Source organism: Dysidea avara, chromosome 6 (genome assembly GCF_963678975.1).
Source record: "Dysidea avara chromosome 6, odDysAvar1.4, whole genome shotgun sequence".
NCBI lineage: Eukaryota > Metazoa > Porifera > Demospongiae > Dictyoceratida > Dysideidae > Dysidea > Dysidea avara.
This window is the reverse complement of record NC_089277.1, coordinates 28,243,636-28,260,878: the sequence shown is the minus strand read 5'-3', so window position 1 is coordinate 28,260,878 and position 17,243 is coordinate 28,243,636. Positions and strand designations below refer to the sequence as shown.

At 39.0% G+C, this 17,243-nt stretch overlaps 1 protein-coding gene across 2 annotated transcripts in view; it reads right to left on the bottom strand.

The window, feature by feature from the left end:
- Positions 1–17,243, bottom strand: part of LOC136257264 (uncharacterized) — a 185,225-nt gene that overhangs the window by 121,015 nt on the left and 46,967 nt on the right. The gene's annotated exons all lie outside the window — the stretch shown is intronic.

Sequence of the window (17,243 nt, the reverse complement as noted above, 5' to 3'; positions counted from 1 at the left end):
CAAAGTCAGGAAATTGGATGTGTGTGGAAGCCTTGTTTTGTCAAATTCGGTCACATTTATGGAATGCGTGTTTACACAAAACAAACTTATATGGTGAGGTAAGACAGCCTTTCCTAAATCTATTAGCCTAAAACCATATATCAATACAAAGCTTATTCATTGGTCTACTTGGGGAAGGATAAATAACCACTGTAACAACAATGGCTTACTTGTTATAAAGCGAAGAAGATCGATGTCTCGCTTTATTGCAATGCCACATTCTTTGCTTCAATCGTAGTTTCGATTGTGGGTTTTAGTCATGTGTGCTATATATGGCCTGATTCGCCATTGAATGGCCATTCGAATAGTACTTGTTTGAAGCAAATCGGACAAACTGCTAAGGAGTTATGGATCATTTTCTAAAGGTATGTAATATAGTTTTTGTGGTTAGCCGTTGAAAATTATTTTCACGCAAATTTTTGGTCTTATACTTTGGTCGTAGGGTAAACCCCTAGGTATCATTTTAATGCTTATTACATCACGAGTAGAATGGCACAAGTTACAAAGCCATATGGTAAACGCTTCAAAAGTTACAGCGCTTTGTTTACAACAATGCGTAAAAGCCTATATATAGGCTTATGCGTTTTCAAGACCATGCGTAATCTGCCTATATATAGGCTTATGCGCGTTTAAGGGTTAAACTACTGTACATGGTGAATGGCTTGGCTTGCAGTTGAACTCTCCACAGAGTGCTTCATAACATAACTAAGCTCTCTACAGAAAGAATTGCAACATAACTGAACTTTCTACAGGGTAGTTTTCTTGTAGGTGAACTCTCTATAGGGTGACTCTGTAATGCAACTGAACTCTCTACAGGGTGACTTGTTTATAGTTGATCTCTCTACAGAGTTTATTTCTAAATAAACTCACTACAGGGTCACTTGTTTGTAGCTGAACTCTCTTCAGGGTGACAAGCTATTAAGATATTTAGAAGGCCAGTCAATTTCATCAGTTTCAGAGCACAATCACAGTGAAATGTCCACAAAGAATTATCTCCAAGAAACCAGAAATACACTGGTGACAGGAAAAGGCTAGTTAATCACGACTATAGTCAAGCATAATAGCTACATGGCTGAGTAAGTGTCTGAGTGAGGTATCACTTTCAGAATGTTCAGAGCACCAATGTGAAGATTGATGAGAGGCGTGGATCCATCGAATTTTAATTGCAGTGGACTACAATTTTAATGGAAAGCTGAATTTTCTCTCAGTAAAAAAAGGAATATTTTACTGGGTCTTTAACTGCAAAAATTCTAGCCTTATATTATGTAATTATAATTATGTACTAATTAATATATATGAAAAAAATATTGGAATTTTAAATTAGAGTAGGGACATTGTATAGCGCTGCAATAAACAGTACTGAAACAAGCTGGATCAGAGTACTATGTAATGTCCAAATACTGCAAAAACAATAAGAAGTGACTATCCCTACTGAGCTACACTTCAAATTTTAAATTCCTATTTTTTTCTTATACTTGTTTGTGAAGTTTTTTTTGCAAGCTCATGACCACTAAATAGTGTGCTTTTCACAAAATTAGTTGCAATACTTTAAAAGAGTTAATTACAGCACTATTATACTAGATTATGACTCATACAATAACAATTGATCAGTGGGCGTGGCTCTACATAAGCCTGCAGACAATATTAGATGTGGATCCATGCGTACCTATGGATTCATGAATACCTACACACTGATAAATGGGTGTGGCTACCATATGTCTAAAGACAGTGATTTACATCCGTGGGAGTGGCTCACGAAAGAAGCAGGGCTACGCTATGATATGTAGTAACACATCCACATTTATTTTAGCATGTGGGGTCAGACTCGAATAATCTGTAAAGCAGGACTTGGATGAACCGACTCGGTTTAGCATTGTTACTAAAATTAATGAACTATATTTGTGACCAGGCCTGCAATAATAGGGCATGTGGGCACATTATTTTTGCCTACTTTTTTACACTTTCATTACTCATAACTTTTTGTACCATTATACTATGACATTGCAATTTTAAGCGCTTAGTAAACATTTAATTGGCATCATGATGCAAGTTACAGAATGGAAATATACTTTTCCAATACTGAGATATGATCTACAGAGTGATGGGGTGTAGTTTGTGCCCACATGCCCTGTTTTCGCAGGCCCAGTCACATTTATTGACTTACACATTGCTATATAGTCCGCCGTGAGTTGCTCTCTCTGAATGATATCAACAGCGAGTCATGTACGCATGTGTTTTTGGTGCAACCGGTGATCACATGTATTCAAAAAGTTTGAATAATACACACTGGAAGATGGAAGCTGTACTGTAGTCCACAAACACTCAGCAGTAGAACCTTGACTGATGGCCATGGTAAAGAAGGATAAAAGGTAAGACAATAGCACAAGCATTGTATGTTTATCAATATGTCAAAGGTTTTTTCTTAAGTGAACTAGAAACGTTTCTGCGGAATAATTAGGGCTGTAGCTGTAGCCAGTTTTCCGCTACACTTGACTCAAGGCGTCAGGCAGGCAGGCAGGTAGTAGAAATTCCATTGAATATATATATTTAAATTCTATAGCAACTTGACGGAAACATTTTGGGTCAGTTTGAAGACACTGTTGGGCTTGGTTTTACCCAACCAATATTGTTATGTCGTTGTGAGGAAAAATCATGGTAGGTTTTTGGGTTATATTATATCACAGATCGCCCCCACCCCTTCGATGTCCCTACTATACAGTACTAGTGTACTGTATGATATGTGCTACTTAAATTATAAAGTATGCAATAAATACCAGTACACTTGAGCTTGATGATCTTGGTGTTTCTGAGTAACTAAAAACCCAGGAATCTTAGACAGCACTGTCAAAAGATGATTTATGAATGTGTGAACCTAGGTTTTCGGTTTCAAAACATTAAAAAGCAAACTGACTGTGTATATCATAACTACTTAATTCACTCTCTTTATCTTCTCAATTTTGATAATGTACAGAACCAATTTATTTTTTCTCAGTAAATAGAAATTCAGAATGGGAGTCTTGTTATATTTCTATTTACAGTATCTATATTGTACAACTTCACAAATGAAGAAAAACAAAGACAAACTAATAAAATTAGTACAATTACAATAGGGTAAATAAAAAATCAAGTCTGGCTAGGTTAGATATATTATATAGTTCAAAAGTGAAATTGTAGATGGAAAAAAATGAAGAGACTTGTATATGAGCCAAGTCTTGGATGATGATAGGGATTGGAGATTAAAAGGGTGGTAATTTCGTGTTCTACATGTACAATATGTTGCAAAGTAGGTGTACAAATCAATATGATATCAATTTCATCATGTCGTGTACAACATAGATAATCTTAAATTTGTTGACATATTTTCAAATAATTCCCGGTCCAGTGGGATCACAAGTTCATGTATTTGTTACAAAATGTGCTGCTCTGTGTTGGATCTGCTGTAGCTGAGATTTCAAGGTAGACTTCCAGGGTACCCACACAGGACACACTGTTGCAGCATACTTCAAGTGGGGGACAAATGAATACAGTACTTGTTACCTTTCTTTGTATGAAGAGAAGCATGTGAAATGTTATGCTAATGAAAACCAAGGGTTCCTAGGGATCTTGGTCCAAATCAAGGTCTGGTGGCTATGAGCATGGTACATTTAGGAGATCTGGTTGATTTCGTGGTCTCAAGTATTGATTCAAGGCTAGCAGTCGAAGACTTGGCAAGCCCTTTAGTTTGTACAACAGAAAAATTTCAACTCATTATCACTGCTGGTATTAGTCCACTGCAGTATTAATGAATCCATGTACTTTATTGATGCTCAAAGAATATAGTATCCTTGTGGTACACGGCCCAGTCTGCTGGAATGTTTGCTCCTCATACACTGCACAAAATTCCCTAAGTTTTGATTGAATTAATTCGGCTGGCTCTTTCTTGTCACCATTGCCTTCCTGCTTGCTTTCTTTATAGTAGCTATACATTCAGTGTACTGATTTATAATTGATAAGCTGGCCTCGGCTCCAGACTGTATTCTAAAGTGATAAAGTCAAAGTAAGCATAAACAACTCACATACTATTAGCCTTAGTGAAAACAAGGAATGCATTAAATGCCTTCCTTGATTAATCCTGAGATAAACATCACTGAGACAGCCAAGTGAGACAGCTACAGGCTTCAATTTGAGGAAGCTTTTCATTCTGTAGTTTAGTCCACCATTCCATTCCATTCCGTTCCATTCCGTTTCATTCCATAGAATGGACCCCACCTGAATAGGTTTTTATTGATTGCATAATAGTGACACAGGTTGGGTTTTGTCTCATATCTTCATGGCTCTTATCTGGATTCATTTCAAACCACAAAAAGGCACTCCTACGATGTTTACTCCATGTACATATCAATTATCAACTCATTCTTTCAAGGGGTTTACCATGTGGGCATGACAGAATTTCAGTATTATTTTACATGAATAATTGGTCATAACTTCATAAATGTTCATCGGATTTCTACTAAACTTGCTACAGAGATCTGCTTTAATGAGCCCTTTCAGTGTACCACAATTCAGCCCAATTAGAGCATGCACTGGTGTTTTATGGCAAAGTTTGCAAAGTGTGCAAAAAGAAGTAAAAGAAAGATGAAGAAATTATATTGAAATTTTGGCTGCTCGTATCTCGGAAATGTCTGGATCGATTATCTTATATTTGGCATGTAGACTCCTCGTCCTGGGCGACACGTCTGTAGTAAATTTGGTTCTGATAAGATAAGGGATCACAGAGCTATATATGTGTAAAAATCGCATTTCCTTCCTGTCGATATACTCATGAGTGGTGCACCGGCTTCTTGGGTCGCACAATGCAAAACTTAAATCTCATACACTCATAAACCAACATTGAAACCGGGTCACTACTGCTGACCCGGATGATCCACTGACCCGGATTAATTAAAGCCGAGGCGTGTGATAAGAGCTATGTTTCGGCTAGTCTCTAGCGAACAAGACTACGTTTTGAGCGTTTGATTCGTGTTGAGTAAATATTGCAACTTCAGCCTAGCTGTAGGTTGAAGACCAAAAAAAAAAGGTCATCACCTACTGACAATAGCTACCCCTCACATAAATACCCTCAGTTTCGTGGTACATACTGCACTTACTAATACATGGGCGTGCCTGAGCATATGTTGGTAACGTGATAAGTGGGCGTGGCTTATGAAAGAGCTACGCAATACCGTTTGTAAGTTTCCACGTAATCAAACAAACAATTTCATTTCTCACGTGATCCAATCTGACCCGGATAATTTGTAAACCGGGTCGGACCCAGATGACCCAGAGAAAATGTGATCTGGTTGACCCGGATGACCTGACCCGGTTTCAACGCTGTCATATACAGTATGTGGCTGGATTTGCAATAAGGGTCTTCCACACACATCCAATTTATGAACTTTGGCTATTCATAACTTCAGATTGGATAACGTCATTGCCCTGAAAGTTGGACAGTAGTAAGTACCAACATAGGTTAATAGATGTAGAAAATTGCAGGTTTGTACCTTTCCGGGCACTGAGTTATGGTCTTCCAAGTTCATGGAAGTGAATGTGTGTGGAAGACCCCTTTTTGCAAATCTGGCCACATATGTGACCGGGCCTGCGATAATAGGGCATGTGGACACATGATTTTTGCCTAATTTTTCACACTTTCATCACTCATAACATTTTGTACCATTATGCTATGGCATTGCAATTTTCAGCTCTGAGTAAACATTTAATTGGCATCATGATGCAAGTTACAGAATGACTGAGATATGACCTGTAGAGTGATGGAGTGTACTTTGCGCCCACATTCCCTGTTTTCGCAGGCCCGGTCACATATATATATATATATATATCTAGACACACGGTAGTGTGTCGTGCGGCCCAAGAAGCCGGCGCGCCACACCGCGAGTATATTTACAGGAAGAAAGTAAATGCAATTTTCACACCTTTGTAGCTCCGTGATTCCTTATCCAATTGAAACCAAAGTTGCTGCAGAAGTGCCGGATAGATAGGGGAGTCTACATTCCAAATTTGAAGAAAATCTCTCCAGCCATTTCCGAGATACGAGCGGCCAAATTTAGGGTTTTTTCTTTATTTTTTTTTTCTTCTTCTTCTACTTCTTTTCGCACACTTTGCAAAATCTGCCATAAAACACGAATGCGTGCTCTAATCAAGCTGCAATTTGGCACACTTAAAGGGTGCAGTAAGGCGAATCTCAGTACCAAGTTTGGTAGGAATCTGATGAACATTCACGGAGTTATGACCGATAATTTGCATAAAATAAGGTCGAAGGTCTGTCACGCCCACAGGGTAAACCGCTTGAAGGAATGAGCTGGAAATTGCTATGTAGATGGAATAACTATCGTAGGAGGGCCTTTTTATGGTTTGAAAGAAATCCAGTTAAAGGCCATCGAGATATGACACAAAACCCAACCTGTGTCACAATTACATGATCAATTTTTTTATGATTAAAAAGCTATTAGTTTTCACACCTACCAGGCAAACCGCTTAGAGCAGTGAGCTGAAAATCGGTATGTAGCTGGAATAATTATCATAGAAAGTCCTTGCAGTAGTACAGAAGAATCGGATTACAAACCACTGAGTTCTGATTCCAAGCCAACTACGTGTAGTATATGCGAGATCGAGATACTCTAATAGAACAGTCACCCTAATAGAGCATTCAGCTACGTATATAACTTGCTCCATTATAGAATTATATTACATTGCATGTTATTCTGTAGGGAGTTCAGCTACAAACCGTTAATCTTATAGACAATTCAGCTACAAGCAAGTCACCCTGTAGAGAGTTCAGCTACAAATATGTTGCTGTAGAGATTCAGAACATTATAAGTCACACTGAAGAGAATTCAGCTATAAACAAGTCACCTTGTAGAGACAACAAGTCACTCTGTAGAGAATTCAGCTACAAACAAGTCACTGCGTAAAGGGTTCAGCTACAAAAAAGCTACCCAGTAGATAGTTCATCTAGATCAGCTACAAACAAGTTACTTTATGCAGTGTTCAGCTACAAGTAAGTCACTCCGTAGAGAGTTCAGCTACAAACAAGTCACTCAGTAGTACAAACAATTCACCATGTAGCTGGAGAGTTCAGCAACCAATTAAAAACCACCCTGTGAACAGTTCAGCTATACAAACATGTTATAACTCTATAGAGAAAGTTATAACTCTATAGAGAGATCAGCTAGAAACAATTAGTCATCCAGTAGAGAGATCAGCTACAAGACATCACCTTATAGAGTGTTTAGTTACAAAGAAACCACCATGTAGAGAATTCAGCTGCAAACATATCACCCTGTAGAGAGTGCAGCTATGAACAGATCACCCTGTAGAGAGTTCAGCTAGAAAAAGTCATCCTGTAGAGAGATCAGCTAGAAGGATCACCTTGTAGAGAGTTCAACTACAAACAAATCACCCTGCAGATAGTTCAGCTACAAACAACTTACCCTATAGAAAGATCAGCTAGAAGAAGTTACCTTGTACAGAGCTCAGCTACAAAGAAACCATCATTATAAAGAGTTCAGCTGCAAACAAATCACGATGTAGAAAGTTCAGCTACGCCTGTAGAGAGATCAGCTAGAAGAAATCACCTTGTAGAGAGTTCAGCTACAAAGAAACCACCATGTAGAGAGATCAGCTAGAAACAAGTCACCCTGTAGAGAGATCAGCTAGAAACAAGTCACCCTGTAGAGAGAACAGCTAGAAACAAGTCACCCTGTAGAGAGATCAGCTAGAAACAAGTCACCCTGTAGAGAGATCAGCTACAAAGAAACCATCCTGTGGAGAGTTCAATTGCAAACAGACCTATAGAGAGTTCAGCTAGAAACAAGTCACCTTATGGAGAGATCAGCTAGAAACAAGTCATCCAGTAGAGAGATCAGCTACAAGACATCACCTTATAGAGAGTTTAGTTACAAAGAAACCACCATGTAGAGAGTTCAGCTGCAAACATATCACCTTGTAGAGAGTGCAGCTATGAACAGATCACCCTGTACAGAGTTCAGCTAGAAAATTCATCCTGTAGAGAGATCAGCTAGAAGGATCACCTTGTAGAGAGTTCAACTACAAAAAAATCACTCTGCAGATAGTTCAGCTACAAACAAGTCACCCTATAGAGAAGAAGGTACCTTGTATAGAGTTCAGCTACAAAGAAACCATATATAAAGAGTTCAGCTGCAAACAAATCACCCTGTAGAAAGTTCAGCTACGAAACGGATCACCCTGTAGAGAGATCAGCTAGAAGAAATCACCTTGTAGAGAGTTCAGCTACAAAGAAACCACCATGTAGAGAGTTCAGCTGCAAACAAATCATCTGTAGAGAGTTCAGCCATAAACAAGTTCACCCTGTAGAGAGATCAGCTAGAAACAAGTCACCCCGTAGAGAGAGCAACTACAAAGAAACCATCCTGTAGAGAGTTCAATTACAAACAGAAATCCCTATAGAGAGTTCAGCAAGAAACAAGTCACCGAGAGAGATCAGCTAGAAACAAGTCATCCAGAGATCAGCTAGAAACAAGTCACCCTGTAGAGAGATCAGCTACAAAGAAACCATCCTGTGGAGAGTTCAATTGCAAACAAAAAACCCTATAGAGAGTTCAAGTCACCTTATAGAGAGATCAGCTAGAAACAAGTCATCCAGTGATCAGCTAGAAACAGGTCACCCTGTAGAGAAATCAGCTGGAAATAAGTCACTCTGAAGAGAGATCAGCTACAAAGAAACCATCCTGTAGAGAGTTTAATTACAAACAGATAACCCTATAGAGAGTTCAACTAGAAACAAGTCACCGTGTAGAGAGATCAGCTAGAAACAAATCATCCAGAGATCAGCTAGAAACAAGTCACCCTGTAGAGATATCAGCTAGAAACAAGTCACCCTGTAGAGAGATCAACTACAAAGAAACTATCCTGTAGAGAGTTCAGCTACAATCAAGTTACACTATAGAGAGATCAGCTAGAAACAAATTATCTTGTAGAGAGTTCAGTTGCAAACAAATCACCCTGTAGAGAATTCAGCCACAATGTAGAGAGTTCAGCTTGAATAAGTCACCTTGTAGAGAGTTTAGCTGCAAAGAAATCACTCTGTAGAGAGTTCAGCTAGAAACAAATCATCAGTGTAGAGAGTTCAGCTAGAAACAAATCATCAGTGTAGAGAGTTCAGCTAGAAACAAATCACCCTGGAAAGTGTTCAGCTACAAACAATGAGAGTTTCAGCTACATTTCAGTTATGTAAGAAGTCACCTTATTAACTACAGTATATGATAATTATCATTCAATGTTAAATATACAAATATTTCATCAGACAAAAGCTATACACACAATAACTTCTTTTCTTCCACAATTCCTTACAAGTTAAAAAGAAGCATCAAAGCCATATGGCCAGCTTTGTGGCTTGCAATGCAAAAAGAAATGATATCTAAACCAAAACAGCCAAGCTGTAAAAAAAGAGTGCAGCCCCCAAGGTGAAAAAAGATGTGAAACCCAAGGTGGCGGCCAAGAAATGGCTGTGATGGTAGGTTAAAGGCAAAAATTTTAATTACAACAATTCAGGTGAATTTAGTGCCGAATTCTATTGGAGGAGGCAACACTAATTCACCTGAATTGTCGTAATTAAAATTTTTGCCATTAACCTACCATCACAGCCATTTCTTGGCCGCCACCTTGGATTTCACATCTTTTTTCACCTTGGGGGCCGCACCTTGGCTGTTTTGGTTTAGATATATACATATCTAATCCAAAACAGTCAAGTTGTAAAAAAATAGTGTGGCCCTCAGAAAGGCTATGGTGAAAAAAGATGTGAAATCCAAGGTGGCGGCCAAGAAATGGCTGTGATGGTAGGTTAATGGTAAAAATTTTAATAACGACAATTCAGGTGAATTTTGTGCCAAGACCAAATTCACCTGAATTGTTGTTATTAAAATTTTTACCATTAACCTACCATCACAGCCATTTCTAGGCCGCCACCTTAGATTTCACATCTTTTTTCACCATAGCCTTTCTGAGGGCCGCACTATTTTTTTACAGCTTGGCTGTTTTGGATTAGATTTCACTTCTTTTTGTATTTGTATACCCCAAAGCCGGCCTATGGCCAGTTTAGGGCTTTTTAACCTATCATCTTTTTCTTTACTACAGGAAGAAGAAAAGATGAAGCAGGGTGATTTCTTTGTAGCTGAACTCTCTACAAGGTGATCCATCTAGCTGATCTCTCTACCGGATGACTTGTTTGTAGCTGAACTCTCTACAAGGTAACTTCTTCTAGCTGATCTTTCTACAGGGTGATTTGTTTGTAACTGAATTCTCTACAGGGCGATTTGTTTGCTTTGCAGCTGAACTCTCTACATGGTAGTTTCTTTGCAACTGAACTCTCTACAATGTAATTCTTCTAGCTGAACTCTCTACAGGGTGACTTCTTTCTAGCTGATCTCTCTACAGGGTGACTTCTTTCTAGCTGAACTCTTTACAGGTGATTTGTTTGCAGGTGAACTCTCTACACGATGGTTTCTTTGTAACTGAACTCTCTACAAGGTAACTTCTTCTAGCTGATCTCTCTACAGGGCAATTTGTTTGTAGCTGAATTCTCTACAGGGTGATTTGTTTGCAGCTGAACTCTCTACATGATGGTTTCTTTGTAGCTGAACTCTCTATTAGGTACCTTCTTCTATCTGATCTGACTACAGGGTGACTTGTTTGTAGCTGAACTCCCTACAGAATAACTTGCAATGTAATATAATCTAATCAAAAACAGCGAAGCTGTAAAAAAAGGTGTGGCCCCTAAAAAGGCCAAGGTGAAAAAAGATGTGAAATCCAAGGTGGCAGCCAAGAAATGGCTGTGATGGTAGGTTAATGGTAAAAATTTTAATAACGACAATTCAGGTAAATTTTGTGCCAAGACCAAGCGGCACCAAATTCACCTGAATTGTCGTTATTAAATTTTTTACCATTAACCTACCATCACAGCCATTTCTTGGCCGCCACCTTGGATTTCACATCTTTTTTCACCTTGGCCCTTTTAGGGGCTGCACCTTTATTTACAGCTTGGCTGTTTTTGATTAGATATCACTTCTTTTTGTATTTGTATACCCCAAAGCTGGCCATAGGCTGGTTTTGGAGCTTTTTTAACCTATCCTATTTCTTTACCACAGGAAGAATAAAAAGACAGCGCAGATTTTTAGTACTTCCACTGTTTTTGATTTTATCAGTAATTATATAAATATATTTATTACATGTCTATTATTCCCTACTGGATAACTTGTTCGCAGCTGATCTTTCTACTAAGGGACTTGAAATGTAGCTAAACTCTCTACAGGTTGATTTGTTTGTAGCTGCACTCTCTACAGGGTGATTTGTTTGCATCTGAACTCTCTACAGGGCGATTTGTTTGTAGAAGAACTCTCTACAGGATAGTTTCTTTGTCACTGAACTCTCTACAAAGTGACTTGTTTCTATCTGGCTTTCTACAAGATGACTTCCTCTAGCTGATTTCTCTACAACGTGACTTGTATCTAGCTGAACTATCTACAGGATGATCTGTTTGTAACTGAAATCTCTTCAGGGTGACTTGTTTCTAGCTGATCTCTCTATAGGGTAACTTATTTCTAGTTGAACTCTGGGTTCTTTGTAGCTGAACTCTCTACAAGATCACTTCTTCTAGCTGATCTCTCTATAGGGTGACCTGATCTCTCTGTAGGGTGACTTTTATCTAGCTGAACACTATACAGGGTGATTTGTTTGCAGCTGAACTCTATGCAGGATGATTTGTTTGTAGCTGAGCTCTCTACAGGATGGTTTCTTTGTAGCTGAACTCTCTACAAGGTGGCTTGCTTCTAGCTGATCTCTCTACAGGGTGACTTGTATAGCTGAACTCTCTACAGGGTGATCTGTTCATAGCTGAACTCTCCGGGTGATTTGTTTGTTGCTGAACTCTCTACAGGATGGTTTCTTTGTAGCTGGTCTCTACAAGGTGACTTGTTTCTAGCTGATCTCTCTACAAGGTGACTTCTCCTACTACAGGGTGACTTGTATCTATAGCTGAACTATCTACAGGATGATGATCTGTTTGTAGCTGAAATCTCTACAGGGTGATTTGTTTGTAGCTGAATTCTTTACAGGATGACTTGTTTCTTCATATAGCTGATCTCTGTATAGGGTAACTAGTTTCTAGTTAAACTCTCTACAGAGTGGGTTCTTTGTTTCTGAACTCTCTACAAGGTGACTTCTTCTAGCTGACCTCTCTATAGGGTAACCTGATGTCTCTGCAGGGTGACTGTTATCTTGCTGAACACTCTACAGTGTGATTTGTTTGTATCAAAACTATCTATAGGGTGAATTTTTATACCTGAACTTTCTGCAGGGTGATTTGTTTGTAACTGAACTCTCTACAGGGTGATCTGATCTCTCTACAGGGGTTGATTTGTTTATAACTGATATCTCTACGGGTAGATTTGTTTGTAAGTAAACTCTCTACAAGGTGATTTGTTTGTAGCTGATTTCTCTACAGGGTAATTTGTTTGTAGCTTAACTCTCTACAAGGTGATTTGTTTGTAGCTGAACTCTCTACAGGGTGATGTGTTTCTAGCCGATCTCTCTACAGGGTGATTTTTTTTTGTAGCTGAACTCTCTACAGGGTGATTTGTTTGTAGCTGATCTCTCTACAGGGTGATTTAGGTTGTAGCTGCTCTCTCTACAGTGGGTGATTTGTTTGTAACTGAAATCTCTACAGGTTGATTTGTTTGTAGCTGAAGTCTCTACAAAGTGTTTTGTTTGTAGCCGATCTCTCTACAGGGTAATTTGTTTGTAGCTGAACTCACTGCAAGGTGATTTGTTTGTAGCTGATCTCTCTACAGGGTGATGTATTTGTAGCTGAACTCTCTACAGGATGATTTGCTTGTAACCGAATTCCCTATAATTGTGACTGAATTTGACAAAACGAGGCTTCCACACACATCCACTTTTATGGCTCTGAAGCATCATAACTCAATGTTGGAGTATGCCATTAATTTCAAATTTTGACCTGGTATTTTACAATGCTACGAAAGAATTGTGTGAAAATGTTAGGTCAATAGCTTAACGAATAGTCTAGTTACAGTATGGTACAGTCAGAAAATTGGATGTGCGTGGAAGCCTTTTGTCAAATTCGGTCACGTATTGTGTCTAGTGTCTATTTAGCTGATCTCTCTACAGGTTGATTTGTTTGTAGCTGAACTCTCTAAAGGGTGATTTGTTTGTAGCCGATCTCTCTACAGGGTGATTGTTTGTAGCTGATCTCTCTACAGGGTGATTTGGTTGTAGCTGAAATCTCTACAGGTTGATTTGTTTGTAGCTGAACTCACTGCAAGGCGATTTGTTTGTAGCTGATCTCTCTACAAGGTGATGTGTTTGTAGCTTAACTCTCTACAAGGTGATTTGTTTGTAGCTGAACTCTCTACAGGGTGATTTGTTAGTAGCTGAACTCTCTACAGGGTGATTTGTTTGTAGCTGAACTCTCTACATGGTGATTTGGTTGTAGCTGAAATCTCTACAGGTTGATTTGTTTGTAGCTGAACTCACTGCAAGGCGATTTGTTTGTAGCTGAACTCTCTACATGGTGATTTGGTTGTAGCTGAAATCTCTACAGGTTGATTTGTTTGTAGCTGAACTCACTGCAAGGCGATTTGATTGTAGCTGATCTCTCTACAAGGTGATGTGTTTGTAGCTTAACTCTCTACAAGGTGATTTGTTTGTAGCTGAACTCTCTACAGGGTGATTTGTTAGTAGCTGAACTCTCTACAGGGTGATTTGTTTGTAGCTGAACTCTCTACAGGGTGATTTGGTTGTAGCGGAAATCTCTACAGGTTGATTTGTTTGTAGCTGAACTCACTGCAAGGCGATTTGTTTGTAGCTGATCTCTCTACAAGGTGATGTGTTTGTAGCTTAACTCTCTACAAGGTGATTTGTTTGTAGCTGAACTCTCTACAGGGTGATTTGTTTGTAGCTGAACTCTCTACAGGGTGATTTGTTTGTAGCTGAACTCTCTACAGGGTGATTTGTTTGTAGGTGATCTCTCTAGAGGGTGATTTGTTTGTAGCTGATCTCTCTACAGAGTGATTTGGTTGTAGCTGATCTCTCTACAGGGGTGTACGCAGGAATTTTTGAAAAGGGGTTTCCACTACAGCTAAGTAACTGTTATATTAGAGTAGTTTACATTGCCTGACTGCTCTATTAGAGTATCTCGATCTTTTCACTAAAATCCCAATTCAGAACAATGCTATAAGTGTTGCTATCATGTTAGAAACTATTATTTAACTAAGATAAAAGTTTAAAATGTGTCCTGTTCCATGACAGATTCCAGATTCTGGAAACCTGAAGTATCAAATTCTTAATGTTTCAAGTACTATGTAAAATCCAAAGGGGTTTCCTGAAACCCCTGGAAACCCCCCTCCGTAGCCCCTGCTCTACAGGGTGATTTGGTTGTAGCTGGTCTCTCTACAGTGGGTGATTTGTTTGTAACTGAAATCTCTACAGGTTGATTTGTTTGTAGCTGAAGTCTCTACACGGTGTTTTGTTTGCAGCTGATCTCTCTACAGGGTAATTTGTTTGTAGCTGAACTCATTACAAGTTGATTTGTTTGTAGCTGATCTCTTTACAGGGTGATTTGCTTGTAACCGAATTCCCTATATTGTGTCTAGTTTCTAGCTGATCTCTCTACAGGTTGATTTATTTGTAGCTGAACTCTCTACAGGGTGATTGGTTTGTAGCTGAACTCTCTACAGGATTGTTTCTTTTTCACTGAACTGTCTACAAGGTGACTTGCTTCTAGCTGATCTTTGTATATAGACGGTGACTTCTTCTAGCTGATCCCTCTACAGGGTGACTTGTATAGCTGAACTCTCTACAGGGTGATCTGTTCATAGCTGAACTCTCTACAGGTTGATTTGTTTGTAGCTGAAATCTCTTGTTTCAAACTGATTTCACTGTAGGGTAACTTGTTTGTAGCTGAACTCTGTACAGGATGGTTTCTTTGTAGCTGAACTCTCTACAGAGTGATTTTTTTTTGTAGCTGAACTCTATATAGGTTGATTTGTATGTACCTGAACTTTCTACAGGGTGATTTGTTTATAGCTGAACACTCTGCAGGGTGATTTGTTTGTAGTTGATCTCTCTACAGGATTTCTTTGCAGCTGAGATCTCTACAGGGCAACTTCTTCTAACTGAGCTCTAGCTGTTCTCTCTACAGAGTAACTTGTTTGTATAGCTTAACTCTTTACAGGTGGGTTTTTGGTTGCTGAACTCTCTACACTGTGACTTGTTTGTAGCAGAATTCTCTACAGAGTCACTTGTATGTAGCTGAATTCTCTACAGAGTGACTTACTTATAGCTGAACATTGTATAAACTATAAAGTGACTTGTCTGTAGCTGAAATCTCTACAGGGTTACTTGTTTGCAGCTGGTCTCTATAGGTTAACTTGTTTGTATAAATGAACTCTCTACAGGGTAGTTTCTTTGTAGCTGAACTCTCTCCACAGTGACCTGTTTGTAACTGAACTCTCTAGAGAGTGTAGCCAAACTCTCCACAGGGTGCGTGACTTGTTTATAGCTGAACTCTATTCAGTGTGACTTGTAATGTTCTGATTCTTCTGAATCACTACAGCAATATATCTGTAGCTGAACTCTCTATAGGGTGACTTGCTTCTTGCTGAACTGTCTATAAGATTAGCTGTTTGCAGCTGAACTCCCTACAGAATAACTTGCAATGTAATAGAATTCTATAATAGAGTAAATAAATTAGCTGAATGCTCTATTAGGGTGACTGTTCTATTAGAGTACCTCGATCTCGCATATGTTACACGTAGTTGGCTTTGGAATCATAACTCAGTGGTTTGTAATCCGATTCTTTTGTACTACTGCAAGGACTTTCTATGATGATTATTCCAGCTACACACCGATTTTCAGTTCATTGCTCTAAGCGGTTTGCCTGGTAGGCGTAAAAACTAATAATTTTTTTATTCATAAAAATCGATCGCGTAATTGTGACACAGGTTGGGTTTTGTGTCATATCTCGATTGCTTTTAACTGGATTCCTTTCAAACCACAAAAAGGCACTTCTACGATAGTTACTCCATCTACATAGAAATTTTCAGCTCATTCCTTCAAGCGGTTTACACTGTGGGCGTGACAGACCTTCGACCTTATTTTACGCAAATAATCGGTAATAACTCCGTGAATGTTCATCGGATTCCTACCAACCTTGGTACTGAGATTCGCCTTAATGAGCCCTTTCAGTGTGCCAAATTTCAGCCTGATTGGAGCACGAATTCGAGTTTTATGGCGGATTTTGCAAAGTGTGCGAAAAGAAGTAGAAGAAAAAAACGAAGAAAAAAACCGCCGATCGTATCTCGGAAATGGATGGAGCGATTTTCCTCAAATTTGGAATGTGGACTCCCCTACCTAGCCGGCACTTCTGTAGCAACTTTGGTTTCAATCGGATAAGGAATCACGGAGCTTCAAAGGTGTGAAAATCGCGTTTACTTTCTTCCAGTAAATATACTCACGGTGTGACGCGCCGGCTTCTTGGGCCGCACGACACACTACCGTGTGTCTTGATTCTATAGTGGAGTAAATTATAAACGTAGCTGAATGCTCTGTTAGGGTGACTGTTCTATTAGAGCTCGATCTCGCATATGCTACACGTAGTTGGCTTTGGAATCATAACTCAGTGGTTTGTAATCTGATTCTTCTGTACTACTGAAAGGACTTTCTATGATAAATATTCCAGCTACACAACGATTTTCAGCTCACTGCTCTAAGCGGTTTGCCTGGTAGGCGTGAAAACTAATAGTTTTTTTATTCATAAAAATCGTTCGCATAAATTTGACACAGGTTGGGTTTTGTGTCATATCTCGATGGTCTTTAACTGGATTCCTTTCAAACCACAAAAAGGCACTCCTACGATAGTTACTCCATCTACATAGCAATTTTCAGCTCATTCCTTCAAGCGGTTTACCCAGTGGGCGTGACAGACCTTCGACCTTATTTTACGCAAATAATCGGTCAGAACTCCGTGAATGTTTATCGGATTCCTACCATAGTTGGTACTGAGATTCGCCTTAATGAGCCCTTTACGTGTGCCAAATTTCAGCCTGATTGGAGTACGAATTCGTATTTTATGGTGGGTTTTACAAAGTGTGTGAAATGAAGAAAAAAATGAAGAA